Source organism: Carcharodon carcharias, chromosome 1, assembly GCF_017639515.1.
Source record: "Carcharodon carcharias isolate sCarCar2 chromosome 1, sCarCar2.pri, whole genome shotgun sequence".
NCBI classification, from domain to species: Eukaryota; Metazoa; Chordata; class Chondrichthyes; order Lamniformes; family Lamnidae; genus Carcharodon; species Carcharodon carcharias.
Genome location: NC_054467.1, coordinates 196509570 through 196537511, shown reverse-complemented (window position 1 = coordinate 196537511; position 27942 = coordinate 196509570). Strand labels below are relative to the sequence as shown.

The following is a 27942-nucleotide window of genomic DNA, read 5'->3' as shown; positions in this document are numbered from 1 at the left end:
AAACTCAGCAGGTCTGGCAGCATCGGCGGAGAAGAAAAGAGTTGACGTTTCGAGTCCTCATGACCCTTCGACAGAACTTGAGTTCGAGTCCAAGAAAGAGTTGAAATATAAGCTGGTTTAAGGTGTGTGTGTGGGGGGCGGAGAGAGAGAGAGAGAGAGAGAGGGGTGGAGGGTGTGGTTGTAGGGACAAACAAGCAGCGATAGAAGCAGATCATCAAAAGATGTCAACAACAATAGTACAAAAGAACACATAGGTGTTAAAGTTAAAGTTGGTGATATTATCTAAACGAATGTGCTAATTAAGAATGGATGGTAGGGCACTCAAGGTATAGCTCTAGTGGGGGTGGGGAGAGCATAAAAGATTTTAAGGTATTTAAAAATAATGGAAATAGGTGGGAAAAGAAAAATCTATATAATTTATTGGGAAAAAAAGGAAGGGGGAAACAGAAAGGGGGTGGGGATGGGGGAGGGAGTTCACGACCTAAAGTTGTTGAATTCAATATTCAGTCCGGAAGGCTGTAAAGTGCCTAGTCGGAAGATGAGGTGTTGTTCCTCCAGTTTGCGTTGGGCTTCACTGGAACAATGCAGCAAGCCAAGGACAGACATGTGGGCAAGAGAGCAGGGTGGAGTGTTAAAATGGCAAGCGACAGGGAGGTTTGGGTCATTCTTGCGGACAGACCGCAGGTGTTCTGCAAAGCGGTCGCCCAGTTTACGTTTGGTCTCTCCAATGTAGAGGAGACCACATTGGGAGCAATGAATGCAGTAGACTAAGTTGGGGAAATGCAAGTGAAATGCTGCTTCACTTGAAAGGAGTGTTTGGGCCCTTGGACGGTGAGGAGAGAGGAAGTGTAGGGGCAGGTGTTGCATCTTTTGCGTGGGCATGGGGTGGTGCCATAGGAGGGGGTTGAGGAGTAGGGGGTGATGGAGGAGTGGACCAGGGTGTCCCGGAGGGAGCGATCCCTACGGAATGCCGATAGGGGGGGTGAAGGGAAGATGTGTTTGGTGGTGGCATCATGCTGGAGTTGGCGGAAATGGTGGAGGATGATCCTTTGAATGCGGAGGCTGGTGGGGTGATAAGTGAGGACAAGGGGGACCCTATCATGTTTCTGGGTGGGAGGAGAAGGCGTGAGGGCAGATGTGCGAGAGATGGGCCGGACACAGTTGAGGGCCCTCCCCATGCCCACGCAAAAGATGTAACAGCTGCCCCTTCACTTCCTCTCTCCTCACCGTCCAAGGGCCCAAACACTCCTTTCAAGTGAAGCAGCATTTCACTTGCATTCCCCCCAACTTAGTCTACTGCATTCGTTGCTCCCAATGCGGTCTCCTCTACATTGGAGAGACCAGACGTAAACTGGGCGACCACTTTGCAGAACACTTGCGGTCTGTCCGCAAGAATGACCCAAACCTCCCTGTCGCTTGCCATTTTAACACTCCACCCTGCTCTCTTGCCCACATGTCTGTCCTTGGCTTGCTGCATTCTTCCAGTGAAGCCCAACGCAAGGTGGAGGAACCTTCCTTTTGTTTCTTCCAATAAATTATATAGATTTTTCTTTTCCCACCTATTTCCATTATTTTTAAATAGTTTTAACCCTTTTATGCTCCCCCCGTCCCCACTAGAGCTATACCTTGAGTGCCCTACCATCCATTCTTAATTAGCACATTCGTTTAGATAATATCACCAACTTTAACTTTAACACCTGTGTTCTTTTGTACTATTGTTGTTGACATCTTTTGATGATCTGCTTCTATCACTGCTTGTTTGTCCCTACAACCACACCCCCCCCTCCACCTCTCTCTCTCTCTCCGCCCCCCACACACACACCTTAAACCAGCTTATATTTCAACTCTTCCTTGGACTCGAACTCAAGTTCTGTCGAAGGGTCATGAGGACTCGAAACGTCAACTCTTTTCTTCTCTGCCAATGCTGCCAGACCTGCTGAGTTTTTCCAGGTAATTCTGTTTTTGTTTTTGTTTTGGATTTCCAGCATCCGCAGTTTTTTTTGTTTTTATAAAAAATTGTTACCTATTACCTATCTACTCAAAAAAAAATCAACTTAAAACAACTGTTTTCCAAGGAACTTTTTTGGCTACAAACAATCCAGGTAACTTCACTGCACCAGAAAGATGATTGCCCATATTTAAGATTTATTTTGTAATAGTCAGCCATAATCTAGCTGAATGGCAGAGCAGGCCTGAGGCTCCTGCTCCTATTTCCAAATACAATTATTTTAACAATGAACCTTATTTCAATGTTGACATTTGGAAAGGTGTAAGATGGATAGCGAATAAGGCTTTTAAAAATCCATCCACCCTTTATGATTGGGTTAGGGATGGCAAAACTCCAGTATTGAGAGCCCGTACTCCAGGGCTGTCTGGATCCTTCAGACTCAGAGGCAAAAATACTAGCATTCCACCATCCATGGTTAACTAAAAAAGTTAAAGACAGTATGGAAAGTGAAGAGATGGCAGATGAATTGAACAGGTATTTTGCATCTGTTTTCACTCTATAGAGGATACGAGTGACATCCCAGAAATAACTGTAAATCAGGAAATGGAAGGCAGGGAGGAACTCAGGAAAATTACAATCATCAGAGAAGTGGTATTGAACAAATTATTGGAGCTGCGGGCTGACAAATTCCAGAGACCTGATGGACTACATTCTAGGGTCTTGAAAGAAGTGGTTAGTGAAATAGTTGATGTGTTGGTTTTAATTTTCCAAAATTCTCTAGTTTTGGGGAATGTCCCATTAGATTAGAAAATAGCACACTAACTCCATTATTCAAAAAGGAAGGGAGACAGAAAGCAGGAAATTGCAGACCAGTTAGCTTAACATCTGTCATAGGGAAAATGTTAGAAACTATTATTAAAGATGTTATAGCAGGGCACCTAGAAAAGTTTAAGGCAATCAGGCAGAGTCAACATGGTTTTGTGAAAGGGAAATTTTGTTTAACCAATTTATTGGAGTTCTTTGAAGGAGTCATATGCTGTGAATAAAGGGGAACCGGTGGATGTACTGTACTTTGATTTCCAGAAGACATTTGATAAAGTGCCACATCAAACATTATTGTAGAAAATAAAAGCTCAAGGTGTAGGGGGTAATACATTGGCATGAATAGACGATTGGCTAGCTAACAGGAAATAGAAGGTAGCCATAAATGGGTCTTTTTCTGGTTGGCGGGATGTAACGAGTGATGTGCCGCAGGGATCAGTGCAGGGGCCTCAACTCCTTACAATTTATATAAATGATTTGGATGAAGGGACAGATGGTATGGTTGCTAAATTTGCTGACGACATAAAGATAGGTATAAAAGTAAATTGTGAAGAGGGTGTAAGGTTGCTACAAAGTGACATAGGTAGGTTAAGTGAGAGGGCAAAGACCCAGCAAATGGATTATAATGTGAGCAAATGTGAAATTATCCATTTTGGCAGGAAGAATAAAAAATATCTAAATGGTGAGATTGCAGAGGTCTGAGATTGAGAGGGATCTGGGAGTCCTAATTTTTTAAAATTCATTTTCAGGATGTGGGCACTACTGGCTAGGCCACCATTTATTGCCCACCCCTAATTGCCATCGAGAAGGTGGTGGTGAGCTGCCTTCACAAAACGTTAGTATGCAGTTGTGCAGCAAGTAATCAGGAAAGCTAATAGAATGTTATAATTTATTGCAAGGGGAACTGAACACAAAAGTTGGGAGGTTATGCTTCACTTGTACAGGGCACTGGTGGGACCACATCTGGAACACTATGTACCCAGTGTTGGTCTCCTTATTAAAGGAAAGATCTAAATGTGTCAGAAGCAGTTCAGAGAAAGTTTACTAGGCTAATACCAGGAATGGGTAGGTTGGCTTATGAGGAAAGATTGGACAGGTTAGGCTTGTATCCACTGAGTCTAGAAGAGTAAAATATGACTTGATCAAAACATAAGATCCTGAGGGGTCTTGACAGAGTGGATGTGGAGAGGATGTTTCCTCTTATGGGAGAATCTAGAACTATGGGTCACGGTTTAAAGATAAGGGATCGCTCATTTAAGACTGAGATGAGGAGGCCAGGAGTCTTTGGAACTCTTTTCCAAAAAAAGGCAGTGGAAGCAGGGTGTTTTAATATTTTTAAAGCAGAGCTAAATAGATTCTTAATTAACAAGGGGGTGCAAGGTTATCAGGGGTAGATGGGGGGTTACAATCAGATCAGCTATGATCTTAATGAATGGCGGAGCAGGCTCGAGGGACCGAGTGGTCTACTCCAACTCCTATTTCACAAGTACGTATGTTTGTATGAGTCACTGGCCACTTATTCTAATGTGAATATCCCACTGGATATCAACCAAGGAAAGATATTTTGGGTCAGCGAACGGGAGCAGGGCCCGCTTGCCAACGCGTAAAATGACGCGCGATGATGTCGGGCGTGCATCCCAACGTCACCGCGCATCATTTAGATTGTCAGTTTGGCGGACACGTAGCCAAGTCGGCTGCGCGCCTGCCAAACTGTCAAAGGACTATTAAGGCCATTGAGAAAGTAATTAAAGTTGTTAAGAATGCTGCCCGTCCAACCTTAAGGTTGGTAGGCAGGCAAAGAGCCCAGGCGGCCTTCACATTTTTCATGAAACCTCATCCATGGGCGGGATGAGGTTTCATGAAGGGTTTATCAATTAAATAAAAATTTTTGAAAGAATTCATTGACATGTCCAAGCTCATGTGACACTGTCACATGAGAGGACATGTCTTAAAATAGTTTCTTTTCTTCATTTAGATTTTCAAACCTTAAACTAATCCCCGAGGCACCTCTGTGGATTGGGTTCGCCCGCCCCTGCACAACCACCCCCCAACAGAGGGAAATTTCTGCCCTAAGTATTGAAAGACCATATTCTATTGTCTTCACTTATGGAGGATGCGGGAGGTGATGACGTAGTGGTATTGTCGCTGGACTAATAATCCAGAAACCCAGGATAATGTTCTGGGAACCCAGGTGCAAACCCCACCATGGCAGATGGTGAATAAAAGTCTAATGAAACCATTGTTGATTATTGTAAAAACCTATCTGGATACTGCAAAGGCTATGGGCCCTGACAATATTCCGGCAATAGTACTGAAGACTTGTGCTCCAGAACTTGCCGCACCCCTAGCCAAGTTGTTCCAGTTCAGCTACATCACTGGCATCTACCCAGCTACGTGGAAAATTGCCCAGGCATGTCCTGCACACAAAAAGCAGGACAAATCCAACCTGGCCAATTACTACCCCATGAGTCTGCTCTCGATCATCAGTAAATTAATGGAAGGGGTCAACAACAGTGCTATCAAGCAGCACTTGCTTAGCAATAACCTGCTCACTGACGCCCAGTTTGGGTTCCGCCAGGGCCACTCAGCTCCTAACCTTATTACAGCCTTGGTTCAAACATGGATAAAAGAGCTGAACTCCCGAGGTGAGGTGAGAGTGACTGCCCTTGACATCAAGGCAGCATTTGACCAAGTGTGGCATCAAGGAGCCCCAGCAAAACTGGAGCCAATGGAAATCAGGGGGAAAACTCTCCGCTGGTTGGAGTCACACCTAGCACAAAGGAAGATGGTTGAAGTTGTTGGAGCCAGTCATCTCAGCTCCACGACATCACTATAGGAGTTCCTCAGGGTAGTGTCCTGGCCCAATCATCTTCAGCTGCTTCATCGATGACATTCCTTCCATCATAAGGTCAGAAGTGGGGAAGTTCGGTGATGATTGCACAATGTTCAGCACCATTCGCGACTCCTCAGATACTGAAGCAGTCCATGTCCAAATGCAGCAAGACCTGGACAATATCCAGGCTTGGCCTGACAGGTGGCAAGTAACATTCACACCACACAAGTGTCAGGCAATGACCATCTCCAACAAGAGAGAATCCAACCATCACCCCTTGATGTTCAATGGCATTACCATCACTGAATCCCCCACTATCAAGATCCTGGGGGTTACCATTGACCAGAAACTGAACTGGACTCACTATAGAAATAATATGGCTACAAGAGCAGGTCAGAGGCTAGGAATCATGCGACGAGTGGCTCACCCCCTGACTCCCCAAAGGCTGCCCACCATCTACAAGGCACAAGTCAGGAGTGTGATGGAATATTCCCCACTTGTCTGGATGAGTGCAGCTCCCACAACATTCAAGAAGCTGGTCACTGTCCAGGACAAAGAAGTCCACTTGATTGGCACCACATTCACAAACATTCACTCCCTTCACCACCGAAGCACAGTAGCAGCAGTGTGTACCGCCTACAAGATGCACTGCAAGAATTCACCAAGGCCCCTTGGACAACACCCTTCAAATCCACGGCCACTACCATCTAGAAGGACAAGGACAGCAGATAGATGGGAACACCACCACTTGGACCTTCCCCTCCAAGTCACTCACCATCCTGACTTGGAAATATATTGCCGTTCCTTCACTGTTGCTGGGTCAAAATTCTGGAACTCCCTCTCCAACAGCACAGTGGGTGTACCTACACCACAGGGGCTGCTACGGTTCAAGAAGGCAGCTCACCACCATCTTCTCAAGGGCAACTAAGAATGGGCAATAAATGCTGGCCCAGCCAACAAAGCACACCTCCCGTGAATGAATAAAAAAAGGCTGTTTGGATAAGAGGCAGGATTGCCATCACTAATCCAAAGGTTTAGTCCATGCATTATAGTCATGGACCAATAAAGTTTTTGTGGAAGTAAAAAAGGTCAGAACCAAGATAAGCCCACATTAGTTTCATCAAATTTCCCAAGTGAGAGAAGCTTCTGTGTTACAAATTCGACATAGGGTTAGTATCAGCTTTGAAGAAAAGTGTAACAACAACTTACATTTATATAGCGCTTTTTGAACAACATAAAACATGTCAACGTGCTTCACAGGATTGCAGTGAAATAGAGTTGGACACCAAGCTACGCCAAACGATATTAGGCCAAAAGTGTCAAAGAGGTAGGTTTCAAAGAGCATCTTAAAGAAGGAACGAGAGGTTAAGATGCAAAGATATTTAGTGAGGGAATTCTGGAGCTTAGGGCCTACAGCTGAAGGCGCAGCTGCCAATGGTAGAGAGATTAAAATCAGGAATGTTCAAGGGGCCAGAATTAGAGGAGTGCAGATATACAGAGGGTTGTAGGTCTGGAGATGATTGCAGAGATAGAGAGGAGCAAGGCCATGAAGGAATTTGCAAACAAGAATCAGAATGTTAAAACCGAGGCTGTGCTTGACTGGGTGCTAATGCAGATCAGAGTGCAGAGAGCAGATGGGCGAGTAGAACTTGTGCAAGTTAGGACATGGTCAGCAGTATTTTGAATGATCCAAGCACTCAGAGAATTTCAGCAGCAGATAAATAAGCAATGATGCGACCACTGAGGTGGAAATAGGCAGTCTTAGTAGTGGTGGTCCAGATGTCTGATAGGAAGCTCACCTTGGGATCAAATATAACTGAAAGGTTGCAAAAAGTCTGATTCAGCCTAATCAGGATGTCAGAAAAGCAATCAATTTAGAAATAGAAAAGTATTCAGGAAAGGGTGAAGTGAGGTATAGCTGGGTATCAGCAGTGTACACAGAGATAAAAACAAAAAAACTGCGGATGCTGGAAATCCAAAACAAAAACAGAATTACCTGGAAAAACTCAGCAGGTCTGGCAGCATCGGCGGAGAAGAAAAGAGTTGACGTTTCGAGTCCTCATGACCCTTCGACAGAACTTGAGTTCGAGTCCAAGAAAGAGTTGAAATATAAGCTGGTTTAAGGTGTGGTGGGGGGGGGCAGAGAGAGAGAGAAGTGGAGGGGGGGTGTGGTTGTAGGGACAAACAAGCAGTGATAGATGCAGATCATCAAGTCTGCTTCTATCACTGCTTGTTTGTCCCTACAACCACACCCCCCCCTCCACTTCTTTCTCTCTCTCCACCCCACCCCACACACCTTAAACCAGCTTATATTTCAACTCTTTCTTGGACTCGAACTCAAGTTCTGTCGAAGGGTCATGAGGACTCGAAACGTCAACTCTTTTCTTCTCCGCCGATGCTGCCAGACCTGCTGAGTTTTTCCAGGTAATTCTGTTTTTGATCAGCAGTGTACATGTGGGAACCGACATTGGTCAGTATTTGGCTGGAGTAACTCTTATAATGGTACAAGTCCTTTCATTTCTCTCCAATCCTTTTTCTAGGGTCCGGATGTACACAACAGAGGTCAAGAGAAAACTGTCCATTCTTCTCTGCCTTCTTCTTCCACCATGTCCAACCTAAGCATTTAAACTCAGATCAAGAATTCCATAATGAAGAAAATCACACCTCCATTGCCTATTTCTACTGTGCTTTCTGATGGTGTTCCAATGCATTGAGTGAAGAAGAAAAAGCATAAAAATATACTGCAGTCATTCAAAATACTAATATTATTAAAATTGGCAACTTTTGGGCCTGAGCATTATTTTTCTTCGTTGGTGAATGTAAGCATTGTAGACAAGGTCAGCATTTATTACCCATCATCAATTGCCCTCGAAAAGATGGTGGTGAGTCATCTTCTTGAACTACTGCAGTTCATGCAACATAGGTACATCCACAGTGGTGACTGACAGCTTAAAAAGGGGGCCCCAGCTATGCCTGTCTCTTTATGGGGTATGTGGAACATTCCTTGTTGCAGTCCTACTCCGGCCCCCTTCCACAACTCTTTCTCCGGTACATCGATGATTATTTCGGTGCTGCTTCATGCTCTCGTCAGGACTTGGAAAAATTTATTAATTTTGCTTCCAATCTCCACCCCTCCATCATTTTCACGTGGTCCATCTCTGACACTTCCCTTCCCTTCCTTGACCTCTCTGTCTCAATCTCTGGTGATAGACTGTCCACCAATATCCATTACAAACCCACCGACACCCACAGCTATCTCGACTACAGCTCCTCACACCCCACTTCCTGTAAGGACTCCATCCCATTCTCTCAGTTCCTTCGCCTCCGTCGCATCTGTTCCGATGATGCTACATTCAAAAACAGTTCCTCTGACATGTCCTCCTTCTTCCTTAACCGAGGTTTTCCACCCACGGTCGTTGACAGGGCCCTCAACCGTGTCCGGCCCATCTCCCGCGCATCCGCCCTCACTCCTTCTCCTCCCTCCCAGAAACATGATAGGGTCCCCCTTGTCCTCACTTATCACCCCACCAGCCTCCGCATTCAAAGGATCATCCTCCGCCATTTCCGCCAACTCCAGCATGATGCCACTACCAAACACATCTTCCCTTCACCCCCCTTATCGGCATTCCGTAGGGATCGCTCCCTCCGGGACACCCTGGTCCACTCCTCCATCACCCCCTACTCCTCAACCCCCTCCTATGGCACAACCCCTTGCCCACGCAAAAGATGCAACACCTGCCCCTTCACTTCCTCTCTCCTCACCGTCCAAGGACCCAAACACTCCTTTCAAGTGAAGCAGCATTTCACTTGCATTTCCCCCAACTTAGTCTACTGCATTCGTTGCTCCCAATGTGGTCTCCTCTACATTGGAGAGACCAAACGTAAACTGGGCGACCGCTTTGCAGAACACCTGCGGTCTGTCCGCAAGAATGACCCAAACCTCCCTGTCGCTTGCCATTTTAACACTCCACCCTGCTCTCTTGCCCACATGTCTGTCCTTGGCTTGCTGCATTGTTCCAGTGAAGCCCAACGCAAACTGGAGGAACAACACCTCATCTTCCGACTAGGGACTTTACAGCCTTCCGGACTGAATATTGAATTCAACAACTTTAGGTCGTGAGTCCCCTCCCCCATCCCCACCCCCTTTCTGTTTCCCCCTTCTCTTTTTTTTTTTTTCCCAATAAATTATAAAGATTTTCCTTTTCCCACCTATTTCCATTATATAAAATAAAAAAAAAACCCACTAGAGCTATACCTTGAGTGCCCTACCATCCATTCTTAATTAGCACATTCGTTTAGATAATATCACCAACTTTATCTTTAACACCTATGTGTTCTATTGTACTATTGTTGTTGACATCTTTTGATGATCTGCTTCTATCACTGCTTGTTTGTCGCTACAACCACACCAACCCCCTCCACCTCTCTGTCTCTCTATCTCTCCGTCCCCCACACACACACCTTAAACCAGCTTATATTTCAGCTCTTTCCTGGACTCGAACTCAAGTTCTGTCGAAGGGTCATGAGGACTCGAAACGTCAACTCTTTTCTTCTCCGCCGATGCTGCCAGACCTGCTGAGTTTTTCCAGGTAATTCTGTTTTTGTTTTGGATTTCCAGCATCCGCAGTTTTTTTGTTTTTATAGCTTAAAAATGGACTGCTTTTACTTATGATAATTAATCTGCAGCATACATTGAAGAATCTAACAACATAAATTGCTGAAGTACTGTGAGATTGTGCGTTGGAGGTGGCCACATTTGTAACTATCCTTTAACGCCATCCTGAATTTGAGCAATTTACCACCCCTTTGTATTATGAATGCGTCAGTACGTTGTCACTCAACCCTTTATGGGTTATACATCAGAGAAAGCCAGGTTTGGAAACAGCAAGATGCATAATCCATTGCACTGATAACACAAATGGTGGAATTATGAGGAATGACCTCATGACAATATAGTATTCTACATGAGAATAAGAGTTGGCTAGGGTTGGAATTGTTAGATTATAATACAATTGCAAATAACATAAACTGTGAGGCAACACACTTAAGGAATGACATGAAGGCTTTAGAGAGGGTGCAAAAAAGATTGGAGAAGCTAAGGTTGTTCTCCTTAGAGCAGGTTAAGAGGAGATTTGATAGAGATGTCCAAAATCATGAGGGGTTTGGCCAGAATGGACAGAAACTGGTTTCATTGGTGACAGGGTCAAGAACCAGAGGACGCCAATTAAGGCGACTGGCAAAAGACCAACAATGACATGAGGAAAACACTTTTTCATACACAGCAAGTAGTCAGGGTCTGGAATGCACTGCCTGAAAGTGTGGTGAGGCAGATTCAATCAAGGTTGTCAAAAGTGAATTGGATAATTATGTGAAAAGAAAAAAAATGTGCAGTGCTATGGGGAAAGGGGAGAGAAGTGGGACCGACTGAATTGCTCTTGCAGACAGCTTGCAAAGACGTGATGGGTCAAATGGCCTCCTTCTATGTTGCAACCATTCCAACAAAGCATGAGTGATTTATCAGAGTTTCTACATTTTCTAACAATATTTTATGTGTCATCTTCTGCTGAACTAATATCAAATAATTTGTTAAGTCCTCTTGTTGACATCACAAATAGTTAATCTTATTATGTTCTTATAATTCCTTGTGTACCAAAGTGTTCACCCATTTACATCAAGCAAATAAGATGCTTTAATAGTTAGTGGTAAAATAAAAAGTATCTTTATGAGATTAAATGTATTCAAACTGAATTGTCACCCTGGTGAATCTGCTGCATCATTTTTAATTCAAATGAAACACTGAATTCTTATAAATACTTGCCTTTATATCTAATCATTCCAGAAAGTAAAAAAAAAAATGACTTTACATATCCTTGTTGTTAGCCATTTCCACATATTTAAAAGGTTAATAAATTCCAATTGATTCCAGCAAAATTTATTGTGCTGAGAGAATATTGGAAAGTTTCACTCATCAGTGATAGGAGATCTAATAATTATCTCATTAAATTTTAGCAGCACACAGATCTAGAATACTGTCCTAATATTATCAGCAACTGGAGGGAAAGAAGCAGGTGAAATAATCAACATGTTTGCACCTACTAACTGACTCTTGAGAACTGCCTATTCACATTTACAACCCACTTCAGAGCTGGCACAGAGATAATGGATTCAAAGTCAAATGCCCAGTTTACTATTAAATTAAATAACAAAGATCAAAGCAGAACAGAAGTTAAATGCAGTTGAGTTGATCCCATGAGCAGAAATTGGCTATCAGCAATTCTACAAATTAAATTGCTGAAAAATAACTTCTGTATTTTTCTCCCTATCTCAGTACTTTTTTGGAACACTCCTGCTTCAATATTGGGACTCAAAAGCTTACAGTGTAGTGACAAACTGAGAAAACTGAACACTTAGCATTATGCACAGGGGATCTGCGATGGGCCCTCGGGAGTCCACAACACCACTTGATTTTGCTGCACCAGATTTTTGTATACTTCTATGGTTATTGACCTACCAGCATCTTATTTCCGATGCTGCATATATAAAATATTACATCTTGTATATGCCCACACATCCTCTTAAGTCACCCTTAATTGCTGCCTCCATAATGTGGATGAATTAACCACGCAAATAGACGTAAACAGGGATAACATAGTCAGGATTACGGAGACATGGCTGCAGGGTGACCAGGGATGGGAACTGAACATCCAGGGGTATTCAGTATTTAGGAAGGACAGACAAAAAGGAAAAGGCAGTGAAGTTGCATTGCTGGTTAAAGAGAAAATTAACGCAATAGTGAGGAAAGATATTAGATCCGACAATGCGGAATCTGTATGGGCAGAGCTAAGAAACGCTAAGGGGCAAAAAACGTTAGTGGGGGTTGTATATAGACCCCCAAACTGTTATACCGATGTTGGGAATGGCATTAAACAGGAAATTAGAGACGCATGTAATAAAGGAACATCTGTAATTATGGGTGAATTCAATATGCATACAGATTGGGCAAGTCAAATTAGTAACAATACCATAGAGGAGAAATTCCTTGAGTGTATACGGGATGTTTTTCTGGACCACTTCGTTGAAGAACAACGAGAGAACAGGCCATCCTCGACTGGGTATTGTGTAATGAGAAAGGAATAATTGGCAATCTAGTTGTGCGAGGCCCCTTAGGGATGAGCGACCATAATATAATAAAATTCTTCATCAAGATGGAGAGTGACGTAGTTGATTCTGAGACTTGGGTCCTGAATCTTAATAAAGGAAACTATGATGGTATGACGCACGAGTTGGCTATGACGGATTGGGAAATGTTACACAAAGGGATGACGGTGGATAGGCAATAGCAAACATTCAAAGAGTGCATGGGTGAACTGCAACAATTATTTATTCCTGTTTGACGCAAAAGTGAAACAGGAAAGGTGGCCAAACCATGGCTTACAAGGGAAATTAAAGATACTATTAGATCCAAGAAAGAGGCATACAAATTGGTCAGAAAAAACAACGGACCTGAGGATTGGGAGCAGTTTAGAATTCAGCAAAGGAGGACCAAGGGATTGATTAAGAAGGGGAAAATAGAGTCCAAGAGTAAGCTTGCAGGGAACATAAAAACTGACTCTAAAAGTTTCTATAGAGAAAAAGATTGGTGAAGACAAATATAGGTCCCTTACAGTCAGAAACAGGGGGATTTATAATGGGGAACAAAGAAATGGCTGACCAACTAAATACATACTTAGGTTCTGTCTTCACAAAGGAGGACACAAATAACATACCAGAAATGTTGGGGAACACAAGGTTTAGTGAGAGGGAGGGACTGAAAGAAATCAGTCTTAGTAGGGAAATGGGGAAATTGATGGGATTGAAGGCCAATAAATCCCCGGGGCCTGATAATCTACTTCCCAGAGTACTTAAGGAAGTGACCCTAGAAATAGTGGATGCATTGGTGGTCATTCCGAGATTCTATAGACTCTGGAACAGTTCCTAAAGACTGGAGGGTAGTTAATGTAACCCCACTATTTAAAAAGGGAGGTAGAGAGAAAACAGGGAATTATAGACCTGTCAGCCTGACGTTGGTAGTGGGGAAAATTCTAGAGTCCATTATAAAAGATTTAATAGCTGAGCATGTGGAAGACACTGGCAGAATCGGATGGACTCAGCATGGATTTATGAAAGGGAAATCATGCTTGACAAACCTACTTGAATTTTTCGAGGATGTAACTAGTAGAGTTGATGAGGGGGAGCCAGTGGATGTGGTTTATTTGGACTTTCAGAAGGCTTTTGACAAAGTCCCACATAAGAGATTAGCGTGTAAAATTAAAGCGCATGGGATTGGGGGTAGTGTGCTGAGATGGATAGGAAACTGGCTGGCAGACAGGAAACAAAGAGTAGGAATAAACGGGTCTTTTTTCGAATGGCAGGCAGTGACTAGTGGAGTACCGCAGGGATCGGCGCTGGGACCCCAGTTATTCACAATATATATTAATGATTTAGATGAGGGAATTAAATGTAATATCTCCAGATTTGTAGATGACACAAAGCTGGGTGGGAGGGTGAGCTGTGAGGAGGATGCAGAGAGGCTTCAGTGTGATTTGGACAAGCTGAGGGAGTAGGCAAATGCATGGCAGATGCAGTATAATGAGGATAAATGTGAGGTTATCCATTTTGGTAGTAAAAACAGGATGACAGATTATTATCTGAATGTCTATAAATTGAGAGAGGGGAATGTGCAACGAGACCTGGGTGTCCTTGTACACCAATCGCTGAAGGTAAGCATGCAGGTGCAGCAGGTGGTAAAGAAGGCAAATGGTGTGTAGGCCTTCATAGCCAGAGCATTCGAGTACAGGAACAGGGATGTCTTGCTGCAATTGTACAGGGCCTTGGTGAGATCACACCTGGAACATTGTGTGCAGTTTTGATCTCCTTATCTGAGGAAGGATGTACTTGCTATAGAAGGAGTGCAGTGAAGGTTTACCTGACTGATTCCTGGGATGGCGGGACTGACATATGAGGAGAGATTAAATCGATTAGGATTATATTAGCTGGAGTTCAGAAGAATGAGGGGGTATCTCATAGAAACCTTTAAAATTCTAACAGGACTAGACAGGGTAGATGCAGGAAGGACATTCCCGATGGTGGGGGAGTCCAGAGCCCGGGGTTACAGTCTGAGGATATGGGGTAGACCATTTAGGACTGAGATGAGGAGAAATTTCTTCACCCAGAGTGGTGAGCCTGTGGAATTCATTACCACAGAAAGTAGTTGAGACCAAAACATTGTATGTTTTCAAGAAGGAGTTAGATATAGCTCTTGGGGTGAAAGGGATCAAAGGGCATTGGGAGAAAGCGGGAGCAGGCTATTGAGTTGGATGATTAGCCATAATCATAATGAATGGGCCGAGTGGCCTACTCTTGCTCCTAGTTTCTATGTTATACTTATCTACCAAAAAGAGTTCCCCATTTACATCTCCAAGCTGTTTGCTTGAGGCTAACTAATATTGCCCAATGTTAGGTTAATTTTGATGCTGTGAATGTTCTACAGAATTTCTTCCATTATTTGAGAAGGAAACCCCTCAGAAACCCTTCTTATATACATTGGCATGCCCTTACCACTGTCAAGATCAGGACCTCAGCCAGAACAAGAACTTATATATCAATGACAAATTCTTCGGGTAATTAGTGGTTTTTCTTAAGAAAACAGTCCAGGATATTATAATCATCACTTATGTCTTTGGGTTCCAATTCTTTCCCTATTAATGGAACATTTGACCAATAGTACTCACTTACATGCCTGATATCATTTTAATTGAACTTTTATTGAAATCACATTTGCTCCACCCCCATCCTCATTTTCTGACAAACAATATTTTGGTTTGGTTTCACTAAACAACACATCTAATCTCAGAACTATTTTTAAGGGTTGGTATATGCTAAGCTGATGTATACAGGGACTTTGATCATTGACAAGAACACACAGCAGCCATAAAAGTCCCATTAAAAGTACGAGATAAATACAAATGACGTAGGCAATCATCACTTCCCCGCCCAGAAAAACTCTATAGCTCCCCACCTCCCAAACATGGCATCCAGCTGAATCCAGGGTTTTTGGCTTCATTACTCTATTCAGAAGAGTATTCTACGTGCAGATCTCAGTGTATTAAGAATTTCCTGAGACAGGTCCAAAATTTGCCATCTGTCCTGTTTTATGGATGAAAGGTCAGGTTATGAAGCCCTTCTTTATAACCAAGTCATCTGAACTGGGAATTACTTCCATCCACTGTCCTTTATGATCTGAAATACTTTCCTTTCTCTCAGCTAGCATCTGATCTCCTACTTTTCTGTTCCATTAGCAAAATTACCAACAATACACATACTTTTATCCCAGCGATGATATATCAATCGGGAAATGTTTCCATTTAGACATTAATATGTAGTTTTGTGGGATAAGAAAGAATGCTGCCAATATAACACAAATTAGACAATATCTAGCTGAAAAATTCAGGCAAAATTAGTTGATAGCAGCTAATACATTCAATAATAGAAAACAGGCCACAATCACAACATGCAGAAAGACTTGCATTTATATTGCACCTTGGCACACTCTTCAAAATGCTTCACAATGATTTAATCTGAAGCGCAGTGACAGAATATGAAGATAAATGCAGAAGGTAAATGTGCAGAATCCTGCTGTACAAAACTAGCAATTAGATGAATAATCAATTATTCTGTTTTTATTAATGCTGCTTCAGAGAAGAAGGCTGGCCAAGACAACAGGAAACTCCCTACACATCATCAAATAGTGGGATCTTTTGAACTGTTGAATGAAGGAAACAGTTCTTGGTTAAATGTCAAATTAAAAGTATGGCATCTTGAACAAAATAGCATTCCCTCATTTTAAGCTCATGAACTTAGGCCCCTGGTATATAGTTTGATCATTGAACTGACGTTCCAGTACAAAGAATAAAACTTTCGTAAGCATATGAATCAAATATAACTAAGTAGATAATGATACACTTTGATGTCTCAATCTAAAATTCTGGCAATCAGCATTTTTAACATACTTATCAATAGCATCCTTCAATTTTCAAGGCAACAGAGTCTATTAAAACACAGAATTAGACACTAATTTTAAAATTAACAAAACACGCAGAACATACTTTCAATTATCCTGTGATCCTGCCACAAGGCACTACAACTAAGATGACTGACAAGTAGCCATATCTAATCCCAACCAGTAGATGTAGGAAAATCAAGGATAGACTATCTAGTTTCCTTTTATCCCATTTCATGGTAGAAATAAACCAATATGAATGATCGTGATTAATGTATACATATAGAGATTAAAACACTATAAGTTTTAGCTATGATGATTGGTATCCTCTAATGCCTTTCAAGGATACTTTTAACATTTCAGTAGACAATAGCATGGTGCTGTGACATTGTTACTAATTCTCTACATAGAAGTGAACTGTCAGCCACATTACTATCATCAGCTGCGAAATATTCTATTTTTAAAAAATCCTCTCCTGCAAAAAGGTCTACATAAATTAAATACTAAATTTTGAAGGTGGGGCATAGGATGATTTTTCATCAAGACACTGACTATCCTTCAAAACACAGAAGCAGATGTAGCTCTAGCACTGAAAGGGAGCAGCTGTGAGCACCGTAGATTTCAATACCAGGGTGTGTCACGTCATGTAACCTCACCTCACATGGGTGCAGTGTAATGAAAAGAAAGTGACACTGCTTATCTTAATAACCATTGCAAGGATCTACAATTAACCCTTGCCCTTTGGACAATCCAGTAAATGCTCATGTCAGGTATTGCACCTACTGCAAAAATTCAATCAGAACGAGGTGATATATTTGTCAACTGTATGGGAAATAATAAATCGATTTTTAGATATATTTGTCGACTGAATGGTAAATAATCAATTGCTTTTGAATTTGCAATTCTCACCCGATAATCTTGCATTATAATTTTCACAATATGACAACATTAATCTACGAACGGTGGGTCCTTAAGTAGGGAAATTATAAGGTGTCATGACAGCCCCGACTGCACTGCAATGGATATAACGTGGTGAGTGACACTTCCAAACCAGCTCTGCAGCGTTCCCCATTTGATTTATGACGGTTTTGCAATCATGCCCCACTGCTTTCCAAGGGGAGTTTTATTTACTAATGAAGCACTATCAGCTCGAATGATTCAAAAACATAAATATGCGTTTCTAAAAGACACACAAAGCGCCCTGTCGTCTCTCTGATATAATCCGATCAGCTCAAACCTGTCACTCACTAACTAAAACCAGTCTATGCGGGGGTGAGGGGGTTAATCAGAGTCTACATGCAGACACCCATGCCCCCTCTATAACAACACCTCCCGACCCCCAGATCATAACAACGCGGCCCTTTCAACTGTACCAGAACGGTCCTACCGCTCTCCGCTTTCCTCCCAAATGTTATTGAAAACGAGCAGCGGCTGATGGCACTGACGACTCCACGGTTTCACACAAGTCACCGCATGCGGGACCGTGTGTCCACCCTTTCGCTTGTCGCTGTGGTAACGACCAACGGCTCGGCCTTAACGTCCGCTCCGACTCCACACTGAGTGGCTTCAGGCGTTGAACGGTCACTGCCACCTCCCCTGCTCCGCCATTGGTTGTCACAGTCCCGATTGTTGCTACGGCACAATGGACCGTCCCATCCCCACACGCACAGGGAGACGCTGATTGTGACATCAACGCGTTCCCCTCCTCTGTCACAGCACCACCAACACAACCTCGACGCATGCGTGTTTCCCTCCCCTTCACCCACCCCCGTTCCAGGTGTGAGGAACATAGGAATAGGAGTAGGCCTTTTGGCCCCTCGAACCTACTCCGCCGTTCAATTAGATCGTGCCTGATCTTCTACCTCAACACAATTTTTCTGTGCAATCCCCACATCCCTTGATGTCTTTGCTGTCTAGAAATTTATCAATCTATCAAGTTGCTTAGGCGATTCATGTCTTCCCCAGCCGCAGGCGCCAAGGGGCTACAGTAATTGGTGGTTGCGTTTTGTTTTTAATTCTATTCTTGTCCTTGCGTTAAAATATCGGTATGCCAACCTATCAACGAATGTATATGAGGCACCTTCATCGGAGGCTCAAGACAGACTGTTAATTACTTTGGAAGGGCAATGTTGTGAGGGTGTCGGCATCCTTCCATCCATAAAAGATGATGGACACGCAGTAAACAAATCCACTTCAGATGGGGTGCCTTCATATGACATACCTTTGCTGATGACTGAAGAGGTCAATCCTTGAGAGCAGGTTCAGCCACAAGTGTCGCACATGAAGCTACCAAATGTCGTGGGTTGTTGTTTTCAGCAATGGTGTTGACTGCCAAGCCGTTTTAGCCACTGGTCACCGTGGTGGTGAATGCCAGCACAAAGGAGGTATCGCCATTTCCCTCTTTTGTCAGCTATTGACTCCCAGGTGTGATAGTGGATGTTTAGAGCCTTCCTGTCATGCTTGCAAGCATACATGAAGCAGAGCTTTGGGCATCCCACTGGACATCTGGTTCCAGCTACCTCACCATGCAGAAAGTCCTTGGGTATGCAACCGGCTTCCATCCTGTGGACATGCTTGAGGCAATGAAGCTGCCTCGGTGTGATGAATGCTAACAAACTTAAGGAGCTCTGCCTTTGAGAGGACTGCCGCATTTTTGATTTTGTCCTGTCAGGACATGTCCTTAATGCACCACAGACTGTAAAATGCAAATTGGTGAGCTGTAAGTTCTCCATGTTTCACAACCACAAGGTTGAGGCCTTATAAATCATCAACTTAGTCCTAAGGGTCAGCTTGATTTATCCCACGGACGTTTTGTGAGTCAGCCAAAGGTGGTACCTGCTTTCCCTAAGTGTGCATCAAGTTCTTCATCAGGGGACAGATTATCTCTATTACTGTGGGCCTGAGGTAGCTGAATTTGCTAACCACTTCAAGCAGGGTGTTGTCTAGTGTGATGAGGGGCAGACGTACAACATTTTTTAAAATTCATTTCATGGGATGTGGGCTTCACTGGCTGGGCCAGCATTCCTAATTGCCCTTGAGAAGTTGGTGGTGAGCTGCCTTCTTGAACAGCTGCAGTCCATGTGGTGTAGGTACACCCACAGTGCTGTTAGAGAGGGTATTCCAGGATTTTGAACCAGCGACAGTGAAGTAATGACGATATATTTCCAAGTCAGGATGGTGAGTGACTTGGAGGGTAACTTCCAGGTGGTGGTGTTCCCATCTATCTGCTGCCCTTGTCCTTCTAGTTGGGAGTGGTCGTGGGTTTGGAAGGTGCTGTCGAAGGAGCCTTGGTGAATTCCTGCAGTGCATCTTGTAGATGGTACACACTCCTGCTACTGTGTGTCGGTGGTGGAGAGAGTGAATGTTTGCGGATGCGGTGCCAATCAGGCAGGCTGCATTGTCCTGGACAGTGCGAAGCTTCTTGAGTGTTGTGGGAGCTGCACTCATCCAGGCAAGTGGGGTATTCCATCACACCCCTGACCTGCACCTTGTAGATGGTGGACAGGCTTTGGGGAGTCAGGAGGTGATTTACTCGTCACACGATTCCTAGCCTCTGACCTGCTCTTGTAGCACAGTATTTATATGGCTAGCCCACTTCAGTTTCTGGTGAATGGTAAACCCCGGGATGTTGAAAATGGGGAATTCAGTGATGGTAATGCCATTGAACATGAAGGGGTGATGGTTGGATTCTCCCTTGTTAGAGGTGGACTTTGCCTGACATTTGTGTGGCACGAATGTTACTTGCCACTTGTCAGCTCAAGCCTGGATATTGTCCAGGTCTTGCTGCATTTGGACATGGACTGTTTCAGTATCTGAGGAGTCGCGAATGGTGCTGAACATTATGCAATCATCAGCGAACATCTCCACTTTTGGCCTTATGATGAAAAGAAGGTCATTTATGAAGCAGCTGAAGATGGTTGGGCCGAGGACATTATCCTGAGGAACTCCTGCAGTGATGTCTTGGAGCTGAGATGACTGACCTCCAACAACCACACCATCTTCCTTTATGCTTGGTATGACTCCAACCAGTGGTGAGTTTTCCCCCTGATTCCCATTGAGTCCAGTTTTGCTAGCACTCCTTGATTCCACACTTGGTCAAATGCGCCCTTGATGTCAAGGACAGTCACTCTCACCTCACCTCAGGAGTTCAGCTCTTTTGTCCACCTTTGAACCAAGGCTGTAATGAGGTCAGGAGCTGAGTGGCCCTGGCGGACTCCAAACTGGATGTCAGTGAGCAGGTTATTGGTAAGCAAGTGCTGCTTGGTAGCACTGTTGATGACCCCTTCCATTACTTTACTGATGATCGAGAGTAGACATATGGGGCGGTAATTGGCTGGGTTGGATTTGTCCTGCTTTTTGTGTGTAGGACATACCTGGGCGATTTTCCACATAGCCGGGTAGATGTCAGTGTTGTAGCTGCACTGGAACAGCTTGGCTAGGGGTGCGGCAAGTTCTGGAACACAAATGTTCAGTACAATTGCCGGAATATTGTCAGGGCCCATAGCCTTTACAGTGTCCAGTGCCTTCAGCCGTTTCTTGATATCATGTGGAGTGAATGGAATTGACTGAAGACTGGCATCTATGATGCTGGGGACCTCCAGAGGAGGCCGAGATGGATCATCCATTTGGCACTTCTGGGTGAAGATTGTAGCTAATGTTTCAGCCTTATTCTTTGCAATGATGTGCTGGGCTCCTCCATGAGTGAGGATGGGGATATTTTTGGAGCCTTCTCCTCCAGTAAGTTGTTTTATTGTCCAACACCATTCATGACTGGATGTTGCAGGACTGCAGAGCTTAGATCTGATCCGTTGGTTGTGGGATCGCTTAGCTCTGTCTATTACTTGCTGCTTGTTTGGTACGCAAGTAGTCCTGTGTTATAGCTTCATCAGGTTGGTGCCTCATTTTTAGGTATGCCTGATGCTGCTCTTGGCATGCGCTCCGACACTCTTCATTGAACCAGAGTTGATCCCCTGGCTTGATGTTAATGGTAGAGTGAGGGATATCCCAGGCCATGAGGATACAGATTGTGTTCGAGTATAATTCTGCTGCTGCTGATGGTCCACAGCACCTCATGAATTCCCAGCCTTGAAATTTAAAGCTATCATTCTCAGAGTTCGTAATACTTTGAAGTTTTGTGTCATCTGCAAATTTTGAAATTGTGCCCTGCACATGAAAATTGAGGTGATTAATATATATCAAGAAAAGCAAGGGTCCTAACACTGCCCCTGGGGAACCCCACTATATATCTTTCTCCAGTCCGATAAACAACTGTTCACCACTATAGCTAAAAACAAAAAAACTGCGGATGCTGGAAATCCAAAACAAAAACAGAATTACCTGGAAAAACTCAGCAGGTCTGGCAGCATCGGCGGAGAAGAAAAGAGTTGACGTTTCGAGTCCTCATGACCCTTCAACAGAACTTGAGTTCGAGTCCAAGAAAGAGTTGAAATATAAGCTGGTTTAAGGTGTTGGGGGGGGTGTTGAGAGAGAGAGAGAAGTGGAGGGGGGTGGTGTGGTTGTAGGCAAAAAGCAGTGATAGAAGCAGATCATCAAAAGATGTCATAAACAACAGGACAAAAGAACACATAGGTGTTAAAGTTGGTGATATTATCTAAACGAATGTGCTAATTAAGAATGGATGGTAGGGCATTCAAGGTATAGCTCTAGTGGGGGTGGGGGGAGCATAAAAGATTTAAAATATTTAAAAATAATGGAAATAGGTGGGAAAAGAAAATCTATATAATTTATTGGAAATAAACAAAAGGAAGGGGGAAACAGAAAGGGGTGGGGATGGAGGGGGGAGCTCAAGACCTAATGTTGTTGAATTCAATACTCAGTCCAGAAGGCTGTAAAGTGCCTAGTCGGAAGATGAGGTGTTGTTCCTCCAGTTTGCGTTGGGCTTCACTGGAACAATGCAGCAAGCCAAGGACAGACATGTGGGCAAGAGAGCAGGGTGGAGTGTTAAAATGGCAAGCGACAGGGAGGTTTGGGTCATTCTTGCGGACAGACCGCAGGTGTTCTGCAAAGCGGTCGCCCAGTTTACGTTTGGTCTCTCCAATGTAGAGGAGACCACATTGGGAGCAACGAATGCAGTAGACTAAGTTGGGGGAGATGCAAGTGAAATGCTGCTTCACTTGAAAAGAGTGTTTAGGCCCTTGGACAGTGAGGAGAGAGGAAGTGAAGGGGCAGGTGTTGCATCTTTTGCGTGGGCATGGGGTGGTGCCATAGGAGGGGGTTGAGGAGTAGGGGGTGATAGAGGAGTGGACCAGGCTGTCCCGGAGGGAGCGATCCCTACGGAATTCCGATAGTGGGGGTGAAGGGAAGATGTGTTTGGTGGTGGCATCATGCTGGAGTTGGCGGAAATGGCGGAGGATGATCCTTTGAATGCGGAGGCTGGTGGGGTGATAAGTGAGGACAAGGGGGACCCTATCATGTTTCTGGGAGGGTGGAGAAGGCGTGAAGGCGGACGCGCGGGAGATGGGCCAGACACGGTTGAGGGCCCTGTCAACGACCGTGGGTGGAAAACCTCGGTTAAGGAAGAAGGAGGACGTGTCAGAGGAACTGTTTTTGAAGGTAGCATCATCGGAACAGATGCGACAGAGGCGAAGGAACTGAGAGAATGGGATGGAGTCCTTACAGGAGGCGGGGTGTTAGGAGCTGTAGTCGAGGTAGCTGCAGGAGTCAGTGGGTTTGTAATGGATATTGGTGGACAGTCTGTCACCAGAGATTGAGACAGAGAGGTCAAGGAAGGGAAGGGAAGTGTCAGAGATGGACCACGTGAAAATGATGGAGGGGTGGAGATTGGAAGCAAAATTAATAAATTTTTCCAAGTCCCGCCGAGAGCATGAAGCAGCACCGAAGTAATCATCGATGTACCGGAGAAAGAGTTGTGGAAGGGGGCCGGAGTAGGACTGAGAACAAGTTCTCACACTGAACAATTTCTCCTTCAACTCCTCTCACTTCCTCCAAATAAAAGGTGTGGCTATGGGTACCCGCATGGGCCCCAGCTATGCCTGTCTCTTTATGGGGTACGTGGAACATTCCTTGTTCCAGTCCTACTCCGGCCCCCTTCCGCAACTTTTTCTCCGGTACATCGATGATTACTTCGGTGTTGCTTCGTGCTCTCGGTGGGACTTGGAAAAATGTATTAATTTTGCTTCCAATCTCCACCCCTCCATCATTTTCACGTGGTCCATCTCTGACACTTCCCTTCCCTTCCTTGACCTCTCTGTCTCAATCTCTGGTGATAGACTGTCCACCAATATCCATTACAAACCTACCGACTCCCACAGCTACCTCGACTACAGCTCCTCACACCCCGCCTCCTGTAATGACTCCATCCCATTCAGTTCATTCGCCTCCGTCGCATCTGTTCCGATGATGCTACCTTCAAAAACAGTTCCTCTGACATGTCCTCCTTCTTCCTTAACCGAGGTTTTCCACCCATGGTCGTTGACAGGGCCCTCAACCGTGTCCGGCCCATCTCCCGCGCATCCGCCCTAACGCCTTCTCCTCCCTCCCAGAAACACGATAGGGTCCCCCTTGTCCTCACTTATCACCCCACCAGCCTCCACATTCAAAGGATCATCCTCCGCCATTTCCGCCAACTCCAGCATGATGCCACCACCAAACACATCTTCCCTTCACCCCCCCTATCGGCATTCCGTAGGGATCGCTCCCTCCGGGACAGCCTGGTCCACTCCTCCATCACCCCCTACTCCTCAACCCCCTCCTATGGCACCACCCCATGCCCACGCAAAAGATGCAACACCTGCCCCTACACTTCCTCTCTCCTCACTGTCCAAGGGCCTAAACACTCTTTTCAAGTGAAGCAGCATTTCACTTGCATCTCCCCCAACTTAGTCTACTGTATTCGTTGCTCCCAATGTGGTCTCCTCTACATTGGAGAGACCAAACGTAAACTGGGCGACCGCTTTGCAGAACACCTGCGGTCTGTCTGCAAGAATGACCCAAACCTCCCTGTCGCTTGCCATTTTAACACTCCACCCTGCTCTCTTGCCCACATGTCTGTCCTTGGCTTGCTGCATTCTTCCAGTGAAGCCCAACGCAAACTGGAGGAACAACACCTCATCTTCCGACTAGGCACTTTACAGCCTTCCGGACTGAATATTGAATTCAACAACTTTAGGTCTTGAGCTCCCCCCTCCATCCCCACCCCCTTTCTGTTTCCCCCTTCCTTTTGTTTATTTCCAATAAATTATATAGATTTTCTTTTCCCACCTATTTCCATTATTTTTAAATATTTTAAATCTTTTATGCTCCCCCCACCCCGACTAGAGCTATACCTTGAGTGCCCTACCATCCATTCTTAATTAGCACATTCATTTAGATAATATCACCAACTTTAACACCTATGTGTTCTTTTGTCCTTTCGTTGATGACATCTTTTGATGATCTGCTTCTATCACTGCTTTTGCCTACAACCACACCACCCCCCTCCACTTCTATCTCTCTACCACCTCCCCCCCCCCCCCAACACCTTAAACCAGCTTATATTTCAACTCTTTCTTGGACTCGAACTCAAGTTCTGTCGAAGGGTCACGAGGACTCGAAACGTCAACTCTTTTCTTCTCCGCCGGTGCTGCCAGACCTGCTGAGTTTTTCCAGGTAATTCTGTTTTTGAACAGTTCACCACTATTTTTTGATCCTTGTCACTCAACCAATTTTGTATCCAAGTTGCTACTGTCCCTTTTATTTCATGAGGTCTGACTTTGCTAACAGTTAACTTTGCTGTTATGCAGCACTTTATCAAATGCCTTTTGGAAGTTCATGTACACCACATCGACTGTATCATCCTCCTCAAATCTCTCTGTTACCTCATCAAAAAAACTCAAGTAAGTTAGTTAAACATAATTTGCTTAATTAATTTGCATTTGTCCAAATTACTGCTAATTTTGTCACAAATTATCGTAGAATCGCTAAATTCAATGAAATGGAAATAACATGGAAATAAATATTGGGGAGATATAAAACACCTGCTTCACCTAATCATACAAAACCAAAATTATCCCCATCGTATCAAACTGATTTGGTATGTGACAAATGACATCTTGATCAGATGGTTCAAATGTGATTTGTACCAATGTGGCGCACCAGCAGAGCAACCAGAGGCTTCCTTCAACTGCAATGGATACTACTGCATAAATGTGTGGATTGTGTGTGAGCAAAATCAAGAAAACATGCCTGTGTGTGCAAGGTACCTGGGAAACAACCACGACATATACATCCTCAAACTCTCCAAAGTGCACGGTCTCTTCGGATGAATTGCTGCTCGGAGACAAAGGATAACCCCTGAAGAAATGGCTGATGACTCAAGTACAAAGTCCAAAGACAGAGCCTGAACATCATTATAATGAACGGCATGCAACCACCAGATCTGTCATTGAACAGACTGTGATGACTGTCACTTTAAGATCAGTTCAACGGAGTAGGGGTCATGTGATTTGTTCAACCAATGTGTGGCTAGCACGAGGGAATAAATTCTAGAGAGGGATTTCCTAGGAATAAAATGGCTGTTTGAGGGGCTGGCTGGATACAAGAAGCCACAGAAGCTGTCATGTAAATAAAGTTTGTTTTGTTTGACTAGGAAGCCTCCCAAAGTGTGTGTCTGCTCAAGGTGAGATTCCAATGCCTGGATAGATCAGGTGAGTCATTTCATTGTGCACCAGCCAGAGCCTCCCTGTAGTTTCTGCAGAACCTGGCCCTCCAGAGAGGGGAAACCCTGTGAGAAGGAATTGAGGGAGAAAGGCTGGTCCTCTGATAGGAGTCAGAAGAAGAGGAAGGTGAGCTGCAGCAGGCAACTGGACCAGTTGGTCCAAGAAAGGGTCTGGATGTCTGTGAGACATGGGAAGCTCTGATCATACCAGATGATTCTGTTAGCTGGGTTTCTCCAACACAATATCATATTCATGGCTGTCGGCACCTTCTCCTAGCAGCTCCATGGCATGAACATCAGTGTCGCGTATGGGTATTGTTATTCAGAAGGAGGCACATAATCACAGAATCACATCAGAGCATCAAATAAAGCAAGATCCATACATTCACACAAAGATAATGAATAAATGCAGGTGGATAATAATTGGAAAATAATCATTTATGTACACAACTCACATCAATGTTCAAATTCCACATATCACATATCACACGTGCCTACGGGTGCACCCAAGTGTGACTAATGTGGGGTTTTCTTGGTTCTTTTCTGGTTGTTGAGGTGTTGTGCTCCCCCTTCGATACCAGCTGTGATGGAGACAGGCTGTTGACCGTCACGTCCCCTTGCCTAGGATGACTTTGGTGGCCATTCCCTGGTCTGAAGCCATGAAGCTCCAGGTGAGAGTCTCCTGCGCGGTGACAGATGGCTCACCAGTAGCCACGGCATTTAGAGGCATCTGTGCCAATGGCAGGAGGGTGGAGGAGAGGCTGTGGCGATCAGAAGCACCCTGAGAGATGCTCCCACCACCCCTCCCTTAGTGGCGTCGGCAGCTGTTCCACTGCGTTGAGGTCCATTTGGCCCTCCCTGATTTTCCCGAGAGGGACCAGGAGCTGGATGGGACTGCAGGCTCCATTTCCCCCTCCCACCCTGAATCACATCTGTGAGCCGCTGGGTTTGGCATCCATCACATTCACCAGTCTGTCAATGGAGGAATCCATGAATTCTGTTTAATGTATCTTCACATTCTGCTCATGGCATTGATGGACTCTTCCAATGTCGGTGCCAGAACGTGCAACCCCTCTGGTATCTCTGCCACATCCCCACGAACCTCACACTTACGTCCAGCTCCTGCCACCTGATGGATGACTCCAGAGGCTCGCCATAAGCCTGGGGCTCAGCATCTAGGTCACCTCCAGCACTCCTCCAAATGCCACAGGCCTGCTCCATCTCAGTCTATGACATTACAACTGTGATGTGCTATCACCAGTGCATCTATCCATTATAGTGAAGTTGCACATATCTAACAAGATGCATGTATTTGCGCTGGTGCTAGGTGCAGATCAAGGATGTGAAGCTGCACCCTCTGAGGTGTCCTCTTTCACCTCAGAGGTTAACATTGGTCCATGGGCCTACCTCTTGCTGCTGCCAAAGTTGCAACTGTTTGGTGAACAAAAAGGAGAGTTAGGGGCATCTTTAAGCTTTTAGATGAGTTTGGTGAGACACTCTTGGTCCTTGCAAAAATATAAGCCATTAGGAGATGAGATTCAGTGTTAGAAGCTTATACAATTCAATATAGAAGTACACCTTCCTCCCCAATGTTGGCAAGCCTTCAAAGTCACAAACCACTCATG

The 27942-nt window shown here is 44.5% G+C and overlaps 1 protein-coding gene across 9 annotated transcripts in view; it reads right to left on the bottom strand.

Moving 5' to 3' along the window:
* Positions 1-18880, bottom strand: part of LOC121285080 (probable E3 ubiquitin-protein ligase HERC1) — a 436191-nt gene extending 417311 nt beyond the window's left edge. For 7 of the 9 annotated variants that reach the window (XM_041201210.1, XM_041201258.1, XM_041201232.1 and 4 more), the window contains exon 1: positions 18029-18232. The gene's annotated coding sequence lies outside the window, so the exon portion shown is untranslated. Of the gene's footprint in view, positions 1-18014; positions 18233-18862 lie in introns of those variants that run through there. The other 2 variants (XM_041201223.1, XM_041201218.1) reach the window with 2 other exon arrangements.
* Positions 18881-27942: the final 9062 nt, after the last annotated feature.